This window comes from Falco biarmicus, chromosome 1 (assembly GCF_023638135.1).
Source record: "Falco biarmicus isolate bFalBia1 chromosome 1, bFalBia1.pri, whole genome shotgun sequence".
NCBI lineage: Eukaryota > Metazoa > Chordata > Aves > Falconiformes > Falconidae > Falco > Falco biarmicus.
Genome location: NC_079288.1, coordinates 72,759,644 through 72,777,582, shown reverse-complemented (window position 1 = coordinate 72,777,582; position 17,939 = coordinate 72,759,644). Strand labels below are relative to the sequence as shown.

At 44.0% G+C, this 17,939-nt stretch overlaps 1 protein-coding gene across 9 annotated transcripts in view; it reads right to left on the bottom strand.

The window, feature by feature from the left end:
* RBM47 (RNA binding motif protein 47) overlaps positions 1–17,939 on the bottom strand; it is an 82,035-nt gene that overhangs the window by 28,498 nt on the left and 35,598 nt on the right. Inside the window, exon 1 of one of the 9 annotated variants that reach the window (XM_056334769.1) lies at positions 16,550–16,649. The exons of 6 other annotated variants lie outside the window; for them this stretch is intronic. The gene's annotated coding sequence lies outside the window, so the exon portion shown is untranslated. Of the gene's footprint in view, positions 1–2,894; positions 3,123–15,911; positions 16,017–16,549; positions 16,650–17,939 lie in introns of those variants that run through there. 2 more of the 9 variants (XM_056334751.1, XM_056334777.1) reach the window with 2 other exon arrangements.

Sequence of the window (17,939 nt, the reverse complement as noted above, 5' to 3'; positions counted from 1 at the left end):
ACAAGATGGATTTACCTGTTATCCCACCAAACATGCTATCTACAGCACAGGCAAGCCCTGGAGCTGCATCTATAGCAAGCCACTCACACGGTGCAGAAACACAAGGTAACATAAGCGGCTCTTGGTACGAACTTTGCAACCCTGTGGTAAAACCAGACTGTAACCAAACACACTGAAATAGTAAAAGGGCACTTTCACCCCTGCAGCTGCTCGTGGGCTGAGGCCCACCGCTGGTGCGGGGCTCTCGAGCATCATTCCCCTGGCTGCCAAAGCTACCCCAGGCCACCCTGTGGGGTGGAGCTGGCCTAATTAAACTTGGAGGTGCTCAAGGGCTCTGTTATGGGCAGCTCTCAGTAATCACAGGAAGGTGATTTTTTACAGGACTACGCTTCTGCTGTAAAACGCTTCTCTCGCAAAGACAGACCTCAGAGTGCTGTTGACATAACTTACCTCTATAGATATTTGACAAGATAAAGCAGGCAAAATATCTGTGATTTCAAGGACGGTAATAGCTGAAATGGTTAGGAATTAGAAGAACGGACTGAATGGCTGTGGTTATTAAATCCATTAGTTAAATTGCTCTTTCCCTTCCTTGGTAAAGAAAATGTTTCTACAGTGACCTAGGATCTGTCGCGCTTGAGTCACTGACAACACCTAAGCAGGAGGTATATCTCATTCAGGATGCACCTAAGCCCCACACTTCCTATCTCTAGGGGAAGGTTTGTATATTCAAGAGGGCATTCCCCAACTAGCAATAACCAAACCCTTAGGTTCAGACTCAGAAGGTGCATAAAAAGGTCCTGAGACAGGAAGATCCTGTCACTTCGGCTAAAGGAGGGGCTGGAGACACTGAATGAGGTCTTCTGAGCAGCACCCACACTCTCAGCTCTGCCCAATCTATCTCTCATATTGCTTTTCTGCAGGGTTGATGCATGTAGACCCTGGGGTTGCCCAGGGTAGGGACTGTGGGCGAGTTCACTTGTTTTGCAGGGAAGGAGAAAACTTCAGCTAAAAGATTGTGCACTGTGCTGCCTTTGGGTCCAAGGAAGAGACCCCAGCATGTTTTATTTGTTAGCAGAAATGTAACCAATGGGAACTACTGTCCCTCAACTGTTGGGCACAAGTAATGCTCACCAGGCACCTGAGACATTTGCTGTTTGCATGGAGTCATCTGCAATTAAACAGGAAATTGCAGACTGTCAGCAGGTTAACCAGGTGACAAATAAGCATAATCCTGCACCTTATATACTCCCTTTTTTTGGAAAAACAGAACAAACAAAAGAAAAACCCAAACAAAAAACCCCAACACCACCACCTAGCAAAAAAAAAACAAAAAACAAAAAACAAAAAACAAACCAGTTAAAATCTCAGGAACTTTAAAAGGTCAGTGACTTTACCCTTCTCAAAAACACGCAAGGTAAACTCCTAAAGGAAGCATATTTAATTGGTGGGAATACACATAGGTTGCATTTTGAAGGTAAGCATGTTACCAAATGCCCAGAGAAAGAGCTGCTTCAGTCTCCGTGCAGCTGAAATGGTTGGAATCTGACCTTTCCAGGGTTGTGTGCTGTGTTCAGAGCACCACTGGAGGTAAGCAGAGACCTACATTTGAGGATATTGTCCTTCTGCTACATTGCTGGGGATTATTCCAAAAGAAAAAGGAACACATTTTTGTGCAGTCTGTCCCATTCTTACCCCGTTTGATTCACCAGTACACAATTTAGCACATAATGTCTGAATATGAATATGTAATATGCTGCTGTCTAGTACACGGATTAATGTGGCAACAACCAGGTTGCTACCTGTCCTTCACCTGTCCAAATACTCAGACTTCCACACCACCCTTAAGGACTGAATTTTCTATCTGTATAAGGCATTGTTTGCTCTGTTTATATTTAGGGATGTATGTGAAGAGATGGCTGAAATTGTATTGCTGTATAAATTCATCTGAATGAATCCAGTTCACTCTTGCTGCCAGATGTTTGACATGAACCATGTTACATCAGGGATTTAATTTGATTTCTCATATGTTTCATGGTATGAAACTGGTGCTATATACAAGACAGTACGTGCCAGAAAATACAAATAAAGCCATCAGGTGGTGAGGTTTCCCTTGCTTGGCCTTTGTAAAAGGAAGCAAAACCTTTTTCTGAAGATGTACCACAAAATCAATGAAGAGTAGTGAGGTTATACTGAGGCTTGGAGTGCTTTTCTTTGGAAACCATTCTTTTGGGAACAATTATTGTTAAAAATGAAACCTAAGAGGATTAAAATTGCCTTGCATGTGATTTCCTAAGCATAGTGATGATGCCAACAAAAGAAATTTCCTTACACAGTCACTGAGCTACGTCACTTCAGAGAGGAAAAAACGTAATATTTTGAGTTTCTGCATTTACTCCTGAAAAGACCATTTTATACATGTGAAAAAGTTACTTTTGGCCTGCTATTGGTCATAATTTAAGGAAACATTAAAAGAGCAATTGCAGAGTGTAGCGTAATAGTTGCTGTGCATGCCATGTACACCTCCGCATTGCAGAAGGACGCTTGTGACCTGGAAGAACAGGACCCTCCACAATGACTGCCCATTTCTAACAGAAACACTCAGTTGTACTCAGAGCATAGCCAGCTTCACAAAATAAACAACCTTCCTGTCTAAAGCATGACAGCCTATTGTATTTAGTGATGAGGAAGAGAGATTTCCCTGAAACAAGGATTCTTCATAACCACCTCCTCAGTGAATGCTTACACCATGTTTTAGGGCATCTACTGCTGCCCAGGAGGCTGACACAGGTGACTCACTGACCAGGCTCCCTCTGACACAGCCTGCATGCCCCCTAAGTATCATAGGAAATATAACCATGACCATAATACCACCGCAGGGTACAGTTACTAACCTACAGGTTGCTCCTCAGCCAGCCAGCAGCAGGAAGCTTGTGCCCCACTAAGCCGTTGCGCGCCCAGTGCCACGTCACTGCCGCGTCCCCAGTGCCCAGCTGCCCGCTGCTTCAAGATCTCAGCCAGGGAGTTCTCAGGTCACGGAGAACCAACGAGACAAACCCTGTGCTTTCAGATGCTCTTTTACTGAAACTATCAAGGGAACCTAAATCATTACAACCCCTAACAACGACGGACCGACCCGGAGCTGATTAAAGGGCACTTTACAAAAGGTTCCTCCCTGAGTACACTGTGATCCTGTTTTGCCAAGAGCAACCAGCTTCCCTTCTGCCTCTGCTGGCCAAAGGTCAGCATGTCAAAGCGAACGAAGTCCACCAGTAGCTCGTGGTTAAACGGCTAAAACCACTCCAGCTTACTGCAGGTACTGCAGAAGTAAAGCTGCTGTGACACTCAAAGCTCACAGATATAAACTACTGCAAAATTTGGAAGGGGAAGGAGTGCAGTCTGGCATGGAATACAAACAGTATTCGCCACTGTAACTGAGCAAACAGGCAATAAATAGACTCGTTAGCTTTGCCTGGGAGTTAATTTTCCTGTTTGCACATCCTAGCACTTGCATACTCTTCCTGGTTTCACTGAATGTGTGGCGTTCCCACCCTGGTTTCCTAAAAACGGCCCCATGCCCCACCCCAGGCATATGAGCCCACACCGTGTCTGCCAGCCCCTCTTGTGGGCCATCCACCGCTTGTGGACTTGCTGGCCAGTTGCAGCCAAGCAGCACACGGATGGAGGTCTCAGAGCTCACACAGCTTTAGGAAAGCCAGGGCTAACTCGGAGAGATCAATTTTTTATGTGACTGAGGAACAGGCAGTTTGAGCAGAGAGTTTCCCCCACCTTGAGAAGCCAGCAGGGCTGTATGACCCACAGGTGATGGCACCAGCAGCCGCCCAACCTGCAGGAAAGGGACGCAGAGAGGAGCAAGGGAGGAATGCAAAGGGTGGGAGGATGGGAGAAGCTGAGGACAGGGGATGGAGCTGGAATTGCTCTGCATTCCTGTGGTGATACTGTAGAAAACCAGACAGTAAGTTCTGCGGTTCACAGATCCGCCACTTATAATGATGTTAAATCCTCCAGCCTTTGTCTGTCAAATTCACGCTGAGGTAAGTAGGAACTAAGCATGCTCCAGAACCATTGAAGACTGTATAAGTGCCTAGATATTGGCCTGGGGAGGTCTGACTTTAAATACCCATGTCTTAAAATGACAACATAAAAAACCAGTTCCATCTTTCAGACACCAACTTTAATCATTATATTGCCCAACTCACAGAAACCTTATCAAGAGTACACAGAAAGTACACAGTTACATTCTAGTCTGGAGTAAAAATCAAATTGCTGAGACTATGCTACACTTCCATTTCATTAAGCATGTAACAGTTTAATTATCCTAGACCCTAAAAACCTCCTTCTGTCTTCAGAAACACTAAATTTAGGCTTCCTTAAGTATACTACAGATACAAATGTAAAGTTACTGGAAAGTCAGAGAAGGAGTAATGAAAATATCTAAAAGCCTGGCCTACAACAGAGACTCAAAAAAAACGGATTTTTGCACTCGTGGAATGGGAGGTCATGTATGGAAAATCCTGGCTGCTGGTTTTGCTATTTTCAGTTCATTATTAGATGCATTGTTTTTAGAGAGCTGTCTTCCTTCCTTCCCTCCTTCTTTAGAAAGAGGACAATGCACAGAAGGAATGGTTTGAAAGAGAAATTGCTTTTCTCTTATCTTTTTCCATCTTTCAGTTGCTCTTTATAACAGTGTTTAATTTTAAGGCAACAGTAACACAGAAGACATTTTCAGGAAGAGCTGAGCTTCTAATAAAACAAGGGCAGGTAGAAATCTGAAGAGTGGACAATGCCCTTTAGTAAGAATGTATAAGGGAACAATCCCACTAGTTGTCTGCTTGGTGGCTTGGAAACCCCTGACAGCTCACGCACTGCACAGTACTGTGCATTTATTTCAGTGAAGGGAAAACCCAGTTTATTTATTATCCCATTACAAGGCTTTGTTTCTGATGTCCTTACTCTCAAAAGCAGCAAAGCACCAAACCAACGTATTGTTTAATATCAAACAATGCTCTTGCTTCTCATCAGAACAGGGAAGCCAACACTGCTCAACTGCATGGCCAGAATGAATGTAACTATAGATTTAGACTGGGCTTATCAAAGAAAATTAGGAACAACATGAAAGCAGGAAAAATTTATAATAGAAGCAAAGGGAACCCATCACTACCTGTCAGGAGTTTCTCTAAGTGCCTGTCAAGCTGGGAACACAATGTTTTACAAACCCCAATGTCAGTTCTTAGCTCAGAAAGAGGAACCAGCAGCTGGAGATGTGATCTGGGAAAAATGAGTATGTTGCAGTTAGGTGGCAGAGTGGCATGCAAGAACCCCACCTGATGTAGCCAAGGCACAGGTTGCTGCTGGGGGTCTCATCTTGAGTGGGTTCTCTGCCCTCCTGGCTGAGCAATTCTTTCTCTTGGTTTGGTCCCAAATTACATCCTGGGCATGAAAGTTTAATTGAAACTGTGAGTTCTTCTGCACACTTTTGGTTCTAATCATGTATGCTCTCCACCAAAACTGTGTTTTGTTTAAAAAAAACCCTCAACAAGCCATAACATAAGCACATAACCCCCTACTTGTCTCTTGTCTCTTGAGGAGGAGCTGCAGATACTCCCTTCTGAAGTAGGATCACAGTTATTCCCACAGGGGAAGGAGAAGGAGATTCCTGGTGGAGGAAGGGCTGGACCACTGATTCACCTCCATTGAGCGGGGGCGGGGGGGGGAGGTGGGGTACATGTGTCCTTTGCATTGCCCCAGTCGGTGAAACCCTCTGCCTGCTTTGACCCCTGGAGCAGCTCAGGGCAGTCCCACGCACTCCGCACATCTGTACCATGTGATAGCTCGGTTCTCCTGGTTATCCTCTGTCTTGATCCACTGACCATCCACACTGCATCAGTGCTTGCTTTTGGGTCCTCTTGTAGACAGAACTGGCCTGTTCTTCCTGAACAAAGTCTGTGTGTGGCTCCAGGGACAGACAAAACAGACAAGCCCGCGCCAGGTGTGGTTGCCTGGGCTGATGCAGCAGTCTTCCAAGAGGATCCCTGCACGCACAAGTGTCCCTGTGCGACTCCATGCTGTGGCCAAACACACCCCCTGAGTTTCATGACACCCTTCTGCTATGCTTCAGGAGCTGACAGCTAACAAAAAGCATCTGAGAAATTACATTTATGCCTTTAGGACTAGGAAGGTCATCACAAGCGCTGGAGAAGACCTGAGACACGTGCTGTGTGGATGAGCCAGCCTGCTCCAGAGGGGTTAGCAGAGCACCACAGCTTCTGATATGGATAATAAATGTATATTAATTTAAACTGATAAATTGTCTGCTACCTACTTTTTGTTTTTCCCTAAACAACTCAGCATAGTTCGTAAATGTACGTGAAAACTGCTAGTTTGCTGGTTACAAAAGTTATTCTAAATAAAAATAACATCCAGTAGGCTAAATAAATTTGGAAATCTGTGGTGCAAGTTGCAAATGTTTAGTGTCAAAATCTGAAAGACTTGGTGTGGTTCTACTGAAGCCTACCAGGAAAAACCTACCCTGGGCTCAGGTGAGGCAAAACTTGCCTTCCTTCTGGTTCCTTGGAAGTGGAGTAGTTATGTGAAATGTAGGCCTACAACAAAAAGGTTATTTCATTTGTAAATGTGAAGAAACTTGCAACTAGCATCAGAGCATTTTGAGGGAGGTATAAATGTTAATATACACATCCCCATGCCTGCCCCCTCTCATGGGCATTTGCAGTGCAAGTGGTGAAAAAAACCCTACACAAATGAAATATGGAGCCTTCCCCTGGAAAGAGACAGGCAAACAATGGAGACGGAGACACCTCATGGCACAGCCCACCGCCCAGAGCCTCACATCACCAAACAACACAAACGAAATACCGTGCTATGGCATGCAGCTTGTACCAAAAGTGCCCTGCTGCTAGTGGGTGAATGGGAAAATCATATTTCACAAACAGATTTCAGCAAGGGGCTCATGCTTTGGAGAGAAGAGAGAGGCTGTGCAAAAGCAACGGGCTATTTTTAAAAGTCAAGCCAAATGCTTGAAGAAAAACTTCTAAAAAGTAGCCGCCAGCACAGCTGTGTTTATGGGTCTATTCAACCAGAGAGTAGCTGGCTCATAGACTTTGAGTGCAAGTAATGATTTAACATCGTGACCCAAGCATGAAGCTGGAACACACCGTGAAACGATTTTGGCAAGTGTATATTTAATGAGTCAGTGCCCTGTTATCTGATGGCGCGTTTTTACATGGTGGGAGCTATTTTAATTGCCACATTATAATCTGAGAAGCTGCAAAGGGTTGAATGCTTCCCTCTTCAGTACCAGCCCAGTCAACCGCAGTCATGTTTTTGCATTGTGTCCCCCTCAGCAAGGCAAAATTGCTGCATCTCCACTAGACCTATCTGTGATAGAGCTGGGTATGGAGCCACCGCGCACACACCCTCCGGACAGCTGGGACTATGAGATGGTCTGCAGTTCTCCTGCCCTTTGCTATGTATTTTCCTTGCTTTTAGGCTTGGGGAAGGAGTCCCATCTTCCTGGTATTTGTGTCTGTTCTTTTTCACATGAGCAGCCAGAGGAATAAATGAGAAATAGAGCATGCTTGTGAATCAGAAATAAATTCTGTTTGAAAGCTGACTTGAACAGATTAGCCAGACGGGTGCGTTTGTTCTAGTGATGGTTTTCTTAAAAAAAACCCACCTCCCAGCCTCTTTACTCAACCACACGTTTATTTTCTAAAAAAAAACCCCAAAATATTTGACCCTATCCATCTCTTACTGACAGAGCTGACAGGAGACTTACACACACTATAAATTAGCTATACAACTAAAACCTGCTACTCCCAAATATTTTTATAAATAAACAGGAAAATTTATTGCACATAAAAATGTAATATGCTTATCGAGGTCTCAAAAACCTGCCCTCACAGCTAAAAACATTTAACATTTATAAAGCTGCTTAATTAAAAAAGCAATGGGTTTGGTTTGTGTTTTTTTTTTTAATCAGATGAAAGTTATATCTGGAATGGTCAAATGCCAGTTGCCGAGAGCTATGTGGAATGGCTCCTCTGTCTGGAACTGCCATCAGTTCTAATATCAAAACTCCACCTGCAGTTATTGTAGTATTGAGCATTAACTGTATTCCAGAGTCAAGGTGATCACCAGGATTAAAGAGGAGAAGCAGAGGGAGGTTGCACTCATTGACTTGCTTGCAAATCTGTTTGTCAGGTCCTTGCAGGTGACCCCCCCTTACACAAACTTGCAGATCTCACATGCTAACAGTCTGAAGGACACGAAACAGATATTTTCAGTATTTCACTTCCCTTAAGAAAGATGTGCCTGCTGTCTTAACACAGAAACTAGTCTATAAGTTAGAATAGTGCTTTTTTAAATTACTTGGACTTCACTCACAAAAAAATAACGTTAACTATAAGTAATTTACATAATTACAACTCTGGAAAACCTGAGTTTAAACAAAAGAGCAAAATCCCTGGAACTGGATTGGACAAGCAGAAAAACAAAAGAGAAGCCACAGATCCTATCTCCCATAGCCTGGCATGTTAGCACAACTCTATTCCCAAAACACTGTCAAAATCTGACTTCCTAAAACACCGTCAAAATTTGGCTTCTCCAAAACAATCTTGTTTGTTTGTTTGTTTGTTTTTTCCTGGTGACATGCATCTCCAGGATACTCAAAAACAAAACCATCAGGCCTCAAAGTTCAGCACCATGATAAATTTAAGTGCCAGTTAATAACCTGCCAAGCAAGAGCAATCATGGACTCTGGACACAAAGTCTAGTGAGGTTACTGGGGAGAGCGCTACGTGCCCAGGGCTAATGGAGCTTTGCACCATGAAGTGTGCTATGGGGTGCTAACGCAGAGCACCTTCCCTTCATCAGGTGGGAGTTTAAAAAGGCGACTCACCTCTGAAAGGGAAGAACTCATGAAACTATGAGTTTGCCAGTTTTGCTAGTGTCCATCAGAAATTCTAAGGTTTGACTAATAATGGTTATTATGGAAGTTTTGAGACAATTCCTTCTTGACTTCTTTTTAACCTCATTCTTCAGTTTTCCATAAACCAAACCTCTAATTAGACTCATAATGCAGCAAAGTACCTAAGCAAGTGAAAACAGTTTAAATCTCTTCTACATCAACACAATTACAATGTGTTTAAAATGGCACGTGCTGGGTGGGGTGGACCCTACTTGCCTCTCCCAAAATGCAGCCAGAGGTCTCAGTAACCTCCCTATCACTGCAGTTAATGCACAGAAGAGTTTTCACGTGGCCTTGAAGACACTCCCAAGTAATTCAACAATTTCTTTACTGAAACTTCCTTGTTTAAATGCAAATGAAGAGCAGACCTGAACCTACAGTGTTGAATGAACATAAATTGAAATGCTTTAACTAGATTTCATTTCCATGCCTTCCCTCTTTTCTTCCGTGGGGGAGATGTGTCATCATGAAGTTTAAAAGAATGCTCTCTATGTATCATGCTTCTGTTTACAAAAGGCTGCTCACCTTTCTGCCTGTCATTTCAAAAACTAACTGAAAAGAAGCACGTTCTTCACTGAAAAAAAGTCCTTTACCTCTGTGCAGAAAGCAGTTGCCATGAAAAATGCCCAGCTGCAGACAAGTACATTAATCCAATTAGTGAGAGTCATAGTGTTCGTATGTAACATCAGCATTAACTCACCGGCCATTTACATCAAAATATTCTGCAGAAAAAAGATTACTACCTAGAGTAAAAAAACTGAGCATATAGAACAGCACCGTATTAAACAGCTGTGCATGGCTCTAGTTTTAATGTGTGCTATCTGCAATCATGGAAGTAGTACAGAATCACAGTGGTGGTTTTCACCGTGGCTGATCAGAAAGAAATTCTTCTCTTCAGCTCGTTGGAGCAACTGCACAGCACAAAATGGACCAGATGGGTCTTGGTTGACTTCAGTGCAGGGTAAAACCCCGCTAGGGCTTTGCAAAAAAGGACTGTACCCTATTGAGCCAGTCACAATATGTTTCTGCTGGAATTACTGACCATTCCCCTTATCCCCAGCTTGTGAAGAGGGGGGAGTGTATTGCCTGTAAGCCTCTGGAAATCCTTCGCCCTCGGGTGTGGTACATCTGGTATTTTGGTGTACAGAGGATATCACAGCATGCTGAAGCATAAGGTCCTTCAGAACTAGAAAGATGAAGAAAAGGGAGAAATCCAGAAGACAGGCTTGTTTAGCACCTTTTTATTGTTCTTCAGCACGGTCGTCCTCGATTTCCACTTGGATGACCCCTCTCTGCTATGGGGTGTGATAAGCCTCCAAGACAGGCAGCTCCTCGGGTGTCCAGACAGCTGGGCATCAGCCATTCTTGCTACTCTCCCACTCCCTTCCCCCACCACTCTCCCTGCTTATTTCTGTGATATTGTTCTTCTCCACAGGATCTTTTCACAGGGTTGTCTTGAGACTCCAGGTACCCAGAGCTCCTCCACTGCCTTCCACCCTTCCCCTCAGCAGAGGGCATCAGGGGTCCCCCATGTGCACCCCCATTTCATGCCCTCTCCACAGAGAGCTCTGGGGTCAATTGTGCTCGTTTGGGAAGATGTGCTCAGCTTCTTAAGCTTCTCCTTGGTACTGGAGTATTGAGCGTTAACTGTCTTCCAGAGTCAAGGTGGTCACACGGATTAAAGAGGAGAAGCAGAAGGAGGTTGCACTCATTGACTTGCTCAAGCTTCTACCTACAATACTGGTTTTTTTCAGCCACTGCGATTACGCCTGTACTTACAGCATTGCACAGTTTTAAACAATGTCCCCCTTGCTAGGAGATTCCCACCTGACTGCTGACATAGAGCTAAGCTTTGTGCTTCAATATTGATTGCCAAGAAGTTTTAAGTAAAGATGGAGTTGCAGTAACACCTCCAATACTCTCTGTTGTACCTGCTCCCTGCCACCCGTACAGATGGTACACACCACCAAGCCAAACAAGCTGTCCACCCAGTAATCCCAGGCACTCTTCCCACATCTTAGTTCAGATGTATTGCCTGAAGAGACCTGTAGAGGTCCATAGGCACATCCTATACATTTTTAGTACTACAGCCTGAGTTTTCCCCTGCAACTCCATTCAGAGCCAGCCTTGCCATTATGTCTATTTAATGGCCCAGGCAGGCATAGCCTTATCAGATACAGCATTTACTCATAAGCTTAGCCTGATGAAGCCCCTTCAGTATGCAGTACATAAAGGCAATGTAGTTCCCAAGGATAACATTGGCAGGAATAAACATGATACCAGGCAGAGAAGGCTTTGCAGAAGCAAGATTTTAGCTATCAATCCCATCGATTAACACCAACGGACTGATTAGGCCCATTAAATTCAACATAAAGCTGCCTATCCATGAATTTTCTATTGCCAAGTCCTTAGTTTCGGCTTTATTTATTAAGCTGTCTGCCCACACAGAGCTAACTACAGGTGTGGTTTGAATGTCTCTGGGAGCCGTTCAAGTGGAAGAGCTTCATGATAGAGTGGCTACCCTGAGTATTGGTTGGAGAAGCATTTTAACAAAAGTGCCATAAACCAGGTTAGAAAAAGCTGTTTCTAAGAATTACAGAATTTTTACATAGCAATCTTCCCCTTAAAGCATCCCTAATTTTCAGGTGAAAGTATTCCGTTCAGTAAAGCTTAAGAGTATCCCAGCTGACAGTCTGTCTAAGGGCTGCTTTCAGCTGCAATTACAGAAACTGCCCAGAGGAAGGAAGATCCAACGAAGATGTGGTTTTTTTCTGGAGACCATTAGAAAAATACATCACTGCTATAGTGGCACAGCATTTGTCTGATAATATCTGTGCAGGAGTTAGGAAGGACTGGAATAATGATGTTTTCTGCAGCTTTTCAGAAAGAATGAAAAGTCAGCAGAGGCTTCACATCTATAACACATGATTTCCTTCACTCAGCACCCAAAAGGTTTTGGTTTGAACAATGGATTTTCATTTTTAAGCCACATACTCATTAGATACAATCTGATGACCTCTCCAACTTGATTCCCTCCAAATACAAAGGTTAAATGGCACATCAGCTTTTGCTCAGTGTCTTCTGTTTTTCACTCTCATAGTCTGGGAGATGCAGGGGAGAAGACCAGTAAATCCACATTAGTCAGGGTACTGTAGCATGAGAAGTAAGCCTTTGTTTAGTCAGCCATTACAAAAATTACTTCTGCTAAAATTATTGTCTATTATTTCTACTTTTTCCTTCCAGCGTGAAAGAAAATACTGTTGGATATTGACAGCTGTTGTTAAATATTGGAAGTAAAGGGAAACATTGTGACCCAGCATTGGGGAGGGGAGGGCTGCCATTCATTTGGATAGATATGTTTAATCATCAACTATATACTGCACTCTGACCTGTGCAACATCTGACTTCGGATGAGATAAAAGTTCTGGGAGTTATTACTGAAAGCAACAAATTGCATAAAGAAATATTCTCACCAAAAGAACACACTGCAAAGAAGAAAAAACACTAAATCAAGATCCAAGCATTCGTTTCTCATTGACATCACTGGGAACTGCATATACATGCATCCAGCACAAAATAATTTTGCTAATTAAAATAATTAAAGTTACTTCATTTTGCAGAAATCATGTTTCAGCTGCAATTCATGTGTTAATGTTCTGCATTATTTTAGCAAAATTGAAAAGCTGGGGTTTCAGTGCATTGCTAGCACTTATGCTTAGCTGGAAGTGTGCAAGTATAAGTTTGCTTGTCTCTAATCACTGTCCTTTGAGGTTTGCATTTTACCTGATCATTTCATTCACCGCAATAGAAAGAGGAAAACCAGCTTATTGCCACAAAAATTTGCTTCTAAAACAGCTCTGAGAAGCTTATTTATTTCCCTCAGAAAACACTCCTATAAAAGGCAAAAATCCCCCAGTAAAATTCACACTTCTGCCTTAAAGAAATAAACTACTTAAATGCTATTTTAAATTGCTCCCAAAGTAACACAAAGGAGGTATTCTGGTCATGTGGGTGTTGTGCAACCAGACAGCTATAGAAAAGATTTTCCAGTATTCAGAGAGAAAAGCAAGGAGCTGCATCTTCATAGAAGGCATGAGATTCCTGCCAGAGACCGCAGAGCTGCTTGCTTTTCTGTCTCAGGCGCAAAAGCACCTGCAATGGTCTTATCCAGGTGCCATGTGGCTGCTGTGTCATGGGAAAGAAAAATAATGACTATGAAGGTTTCCACTCAGGGTATCTTCTTAAACAAAGAGGTCCAGAGCAGCAAACCGCAAGTAACCTGCCTGATCCAGGTGATTTGTTGTTTGAAGTCTTTGTAACGGGGAATCAAGGAAAGCGCTTGCAACATCTGACCAGTGGTGTGATGGCTGCTACACAAACAAGTACAATAAACAAATGAAGGCTGCTGGAACAAGCGCTCAAGTGCAGGACATCACTGAGCACACAGCCTGGATGCTCCTCGTGGCACCCTCCCAGTGACAGCCCTGTCACCCACCTGTGGAGAGCAGGGGCTGAGGCTACCCTTGTCTCTGCAAGGGCACTGCTCGGTATGCAGGGTCCTGGTGCATGCAAACAAGCTGAGAAACCCTGACACTTTCCAGGGAGAAGACAGCAGAGTTTTGCCATGCCCCTGTTACTCTTCTCTAGTCTTGGTTGCATGGGGTGTTCTGTTTGGCAGGGTTTCTTTTTTTGCCATCCCAATATTTGGCACCTCTGTTGAAAGTATCACTCCCTTCCGAAGTATCTGAAGAGATTATTCCCATTTTAATATATCACTTTAATATGGTAATTTCTGGTTCAAATATAAATAGGCAATTCGGAAAAGCGTCACTGTGAGATCTTTGTGGGATCCATGATATTTTATTTTGCATAGGTCTAGCAATAACTCCTGCATCACAGGGACTGCCTTTAAGGGTGACAAGAGACTTCTTTTTAACTAGCAACTCTGTAACCAGCCCAGGCTAAGCATTATTCTTGGTCTTTTGCACCTCATATACCCAGAAGAAGATTCCACAGACCAGGCTATCCTTGTGATCCCTGTGCAGCCTGCTCCTTTCAGTGTACATACACAGGTTTAACCAACTGAAACTTGGTAAACAGCTGTGCTGAAAATCAAACACATGGAATGAAACATGCTCACTTCATTTTAGTGTGTAATAATATATTATTATTATTTACTGAAACAATTTTAGTTGCTCATAATTTACAGATACTTATGACCCTCTTGCCCTGAAACCTATCTCATGATGTTTTTACCTGACTCCTTGATTCAGAGATGGAAAGGAGTTGTTGTTGCTCTGAAAGAAGTCCTCTGTAGTGCAAACAGGACTCAAAGACGGAACAGATTTTGTCAACAGTCCTATTTCTTCCAGTTAAGCCACATAATCTCCCTTATAGTCACCAGCTAGAACCCTATCTTTGTATGAACACAGACAAGATAACATTGTCATTGCTGTCTTTTATTTTACATATTTATTTTTTCAAAATTCAGTCTCTGTGAGTTCAGAGGTAAGATTTGACCTCTTTCTTTAGTTACTGCAAAAGAAACTTCTACATCAGTCCAGTTTACTGCCAAATATTGGAACCACTACAGGGAGGAGAGGGCAAGAATCACACATGAGCTATGACACACAATGAAAATCACAGGCTTTAAACATAGTCATGCTTTACATCTACAAATTCACCAACAGACTGAAATTACACTGCAGCCTTTACCAAAATTTTTCTTGAATTGTATTTCAATTCTTTAAAGCAGATGCTTGTGGAAATCCAGTGGCTTTGTTTACCAGTAATTTTCCCCTGCGCTTAGCTCTAGGAGTTTTAGTACTGTTAAGAACTGAAGCCACCCTTAGACTGCTTTTAATAAAGTAAATGTGTTACCATACTTCACTACCACCTCACACCGTTGAGCATTTACTAAGTGTAAATAACATGTCATGCGCAAGGCCAGGTAGCAAAGACATCAAGAAAATCTGTCGCATCAGGGAGGACTGAAACAAGTAGCAAGCACAACTTGGGCCCGACCCCGATAAACTGAAAGCAACAAATAGAAAAAGATGTATGTCTTTCTTGCATTTTGTTTTGCACAGGAAACATACTGTAAACAAATTGTGAATACTAACTACATGTCAGTCACTTCACACTTAGCCATGTCCAGGATTACTTGACAGTTACCTGGGATGTAAAAGATAATTTCTGGGGAGTCAGCATATGTACTTATATAAAGGCACATCCAGAACAGCAAAGCACACACAGAAGATGGTTCCTGCATGACCAAGTCAGCTTCCACCTTGTGGCAGAAACTTTCAGTCACTGAACAAACTTAATATAATTATTTGAATCTATTCAGCTTCATGTCTCTCAGTGGCATATGCATACTAGGAACTTAAAGGCTGGTATTTTTTCTGTGTCTGCTGTCTTGGAACATGGAAAAAAATCTTGAAAAAATTAGTCACATTGCCTATTTTTGCAAAGTTCATTCAAAAATCAGCAAGTATTTTTCAGTATGAGTCACTACCCACATCCCAGTTGCAATAATTAGGTTACACATTTTCATTAGAAACTCTGACTCCTGTTCCTACTCCTCAGAAGATGAGCAGAAGCCAGCTGTTGCGAGATTTATTAGAAACCCATGAAGTTTTCAAAGGCAACAGTGCATTGATTTTTGTTTGTTTGTTTGAAGACGCAATAAAATCCAAACAACTCACTAATCAAGCATGGGTTAATCAACCCAAGCTTTAGGTGACACCATGCAGTCAACTACAGCTGATGCAAGCAAACTGCAAAATAACAATGCTAACTCCTCTTCTGACTTCTAGGGAGCAAACTTTTGGCAAACCTTATAACTGAGTGCCGTTGCCCTTTTGCCTCTCAAAGCTAGGAAAATCAAAGTGGAAAATGGTACCTGGGGAGAAGCTGGTGTGCTCCCGTGGGTGCTGGCTGCCACTGGGCTCCCGCTGCCTGCCTGCCTGGGCAGCCCAGCACCTCCTTGGCCACGGCTGCCTGTGTTGGTCAATGTTTTACCAGGCTGTGAGCAGCCCGCTGTCCCACCCTCCCTGCAAACACCCCGTGGGGGAAGGCAGCACCGGGGCCTCGGAGCAGAGCCACTGCTGAAGATGTTGCCCCTCTTCTACTGCCCCGTCCTCCACCAGGAAAACAAAGCACACAAAAAAAAGGAAACCTGTTAAGAGGGGGACATAGGGAAAGCATGCCACGAAGGGAAAGAAGAAAAGGTACATAAATGTTGTTATTAATAGATAATTTGTGGCAGGTAAGTCATGATAACCTTTCCCCGTATTGTTCTAAGGTTGTGTGCAAGCCTAGGCGTGCCTGGCTGAAAGCTGAGAGGGAACAACGCTTAATTTATGGGAGTACAGAAATTTCCAAATAAATCTTCAGCATAAGAGAGCAGTCATTCAAGTGACAGCTAAAACTTCAAAATGACAACAAAAGGACCTGAAACCACATAATAAAATAGTGCAAAGGGAGCCTGAACACGAAGGCAGGGGAAAGAAACAGCCGAGGCAATCTGCAACATTTTACCTTGAAGGTAGAGGCTCGGCTCCTCTGTCTCGGCTTCTCGGGAGTGCCTTGGAATTGAAGCTCTACCCGCGCTAACTGGAGTGTTCCCATTCCCAGCAAGTTAACAATTACAAGCAGAGTGCAGCCAAAATGGGCTGGCAACCAAGCATGGTGCTGAGAAGGTACAGCTGCCACTCCCCGGGGGGAAGGGGACAGCTGCCGGATTGGGAAGCACCCAGAGGCTGGGACTCAGTGGCTGCACCCAGCCTGTGAGACCCTTCCCAGACCTGGTACACAGATGTGTGCTCATGGGGGAGCAACAGGAAAATCTAGGCTATGTGGTGTGCCCTGGTTTTGTGGTACTGACTTGTTTGTCACGGCCTTTTGGTCCTGGTTTGAGGAAGAGTGATTCATTTTGTCTAACCTAGGAAGCCTGACTTGAGCAGTATGTATTTTAATGCACGTGTTTAAGGAGAAAATCTGCATCACCAGCTGCTCTAGACAGTCAGATTAGCTACTAAAACCTGTCACATAGTGCAACAAGGAGCATGTCTGTATCACTCAGTGATGCTGGGCTGAGGGACACCAGTTGGTTGTAGGTTGAAGAGGCTTCCTCAGTCCGCTGGGCACACCGCATTGTACTCATGGGTAGCCAGCGGTACAGCTGTGTCCCGCTCACCAGCTGGCATGCACGTGTGACACTGTTTGTTGGTGCAGCAACGGGCTGTGGCTGGACTTGAGCAGATGCATCACCAAAAGCAGGAGTGCTTTCCCTGTGCCAGGACTCCTGAAGGACCTTCCTCAGAGCCCAGGGCCCAGGAGAAGCACGCAGGGGCTGATGCAAGGCCAGCCACTGCGGCAATGTGAGCCCTGTGGCTACAGACCACGGTGCATGCCCAGTGTGCCCAATGCATACGAGCCTGCTCAGCTCTCCAAGGTGCCACCATTTGCTGCGGATGCTTTCATGTGTGGTGTTCCCTCCTGCTAGTCTGCACTCACCTTCCGTTCCCTTTTGCCTGGAAAAGGAGAGGCAGAAGGGGAATTTCTCACAGAGTCACTATTTAAGGCCACCACAGCAGCTTTACTACCTGTGACTCCCTGGTAGGACAGGCTGTTGGCCTGAGCAGAGAAGGCATATGGACTTCCCTACAGCTGCTAGACACAATCCTGCTGCTGTAGAACAACCTGCAAGACCTGACAATGTCTTTTGCGTAAGCCTTAGTAATTCCCAACCATCCACTGGTACTTCCTCTAGAAAAAATGCTCTCATAGCTGCTCTACAGCATCTGCTGCCTAGCCTGTGAGGAAGAGCACTGTGATGAACACACAGGGAAAGGAGAGACCCATCTTCTTCTGCCAGACTCTCAGGCTTGCAGCAGGACATTTGCCACATGACATTAGTTCCTTGGTG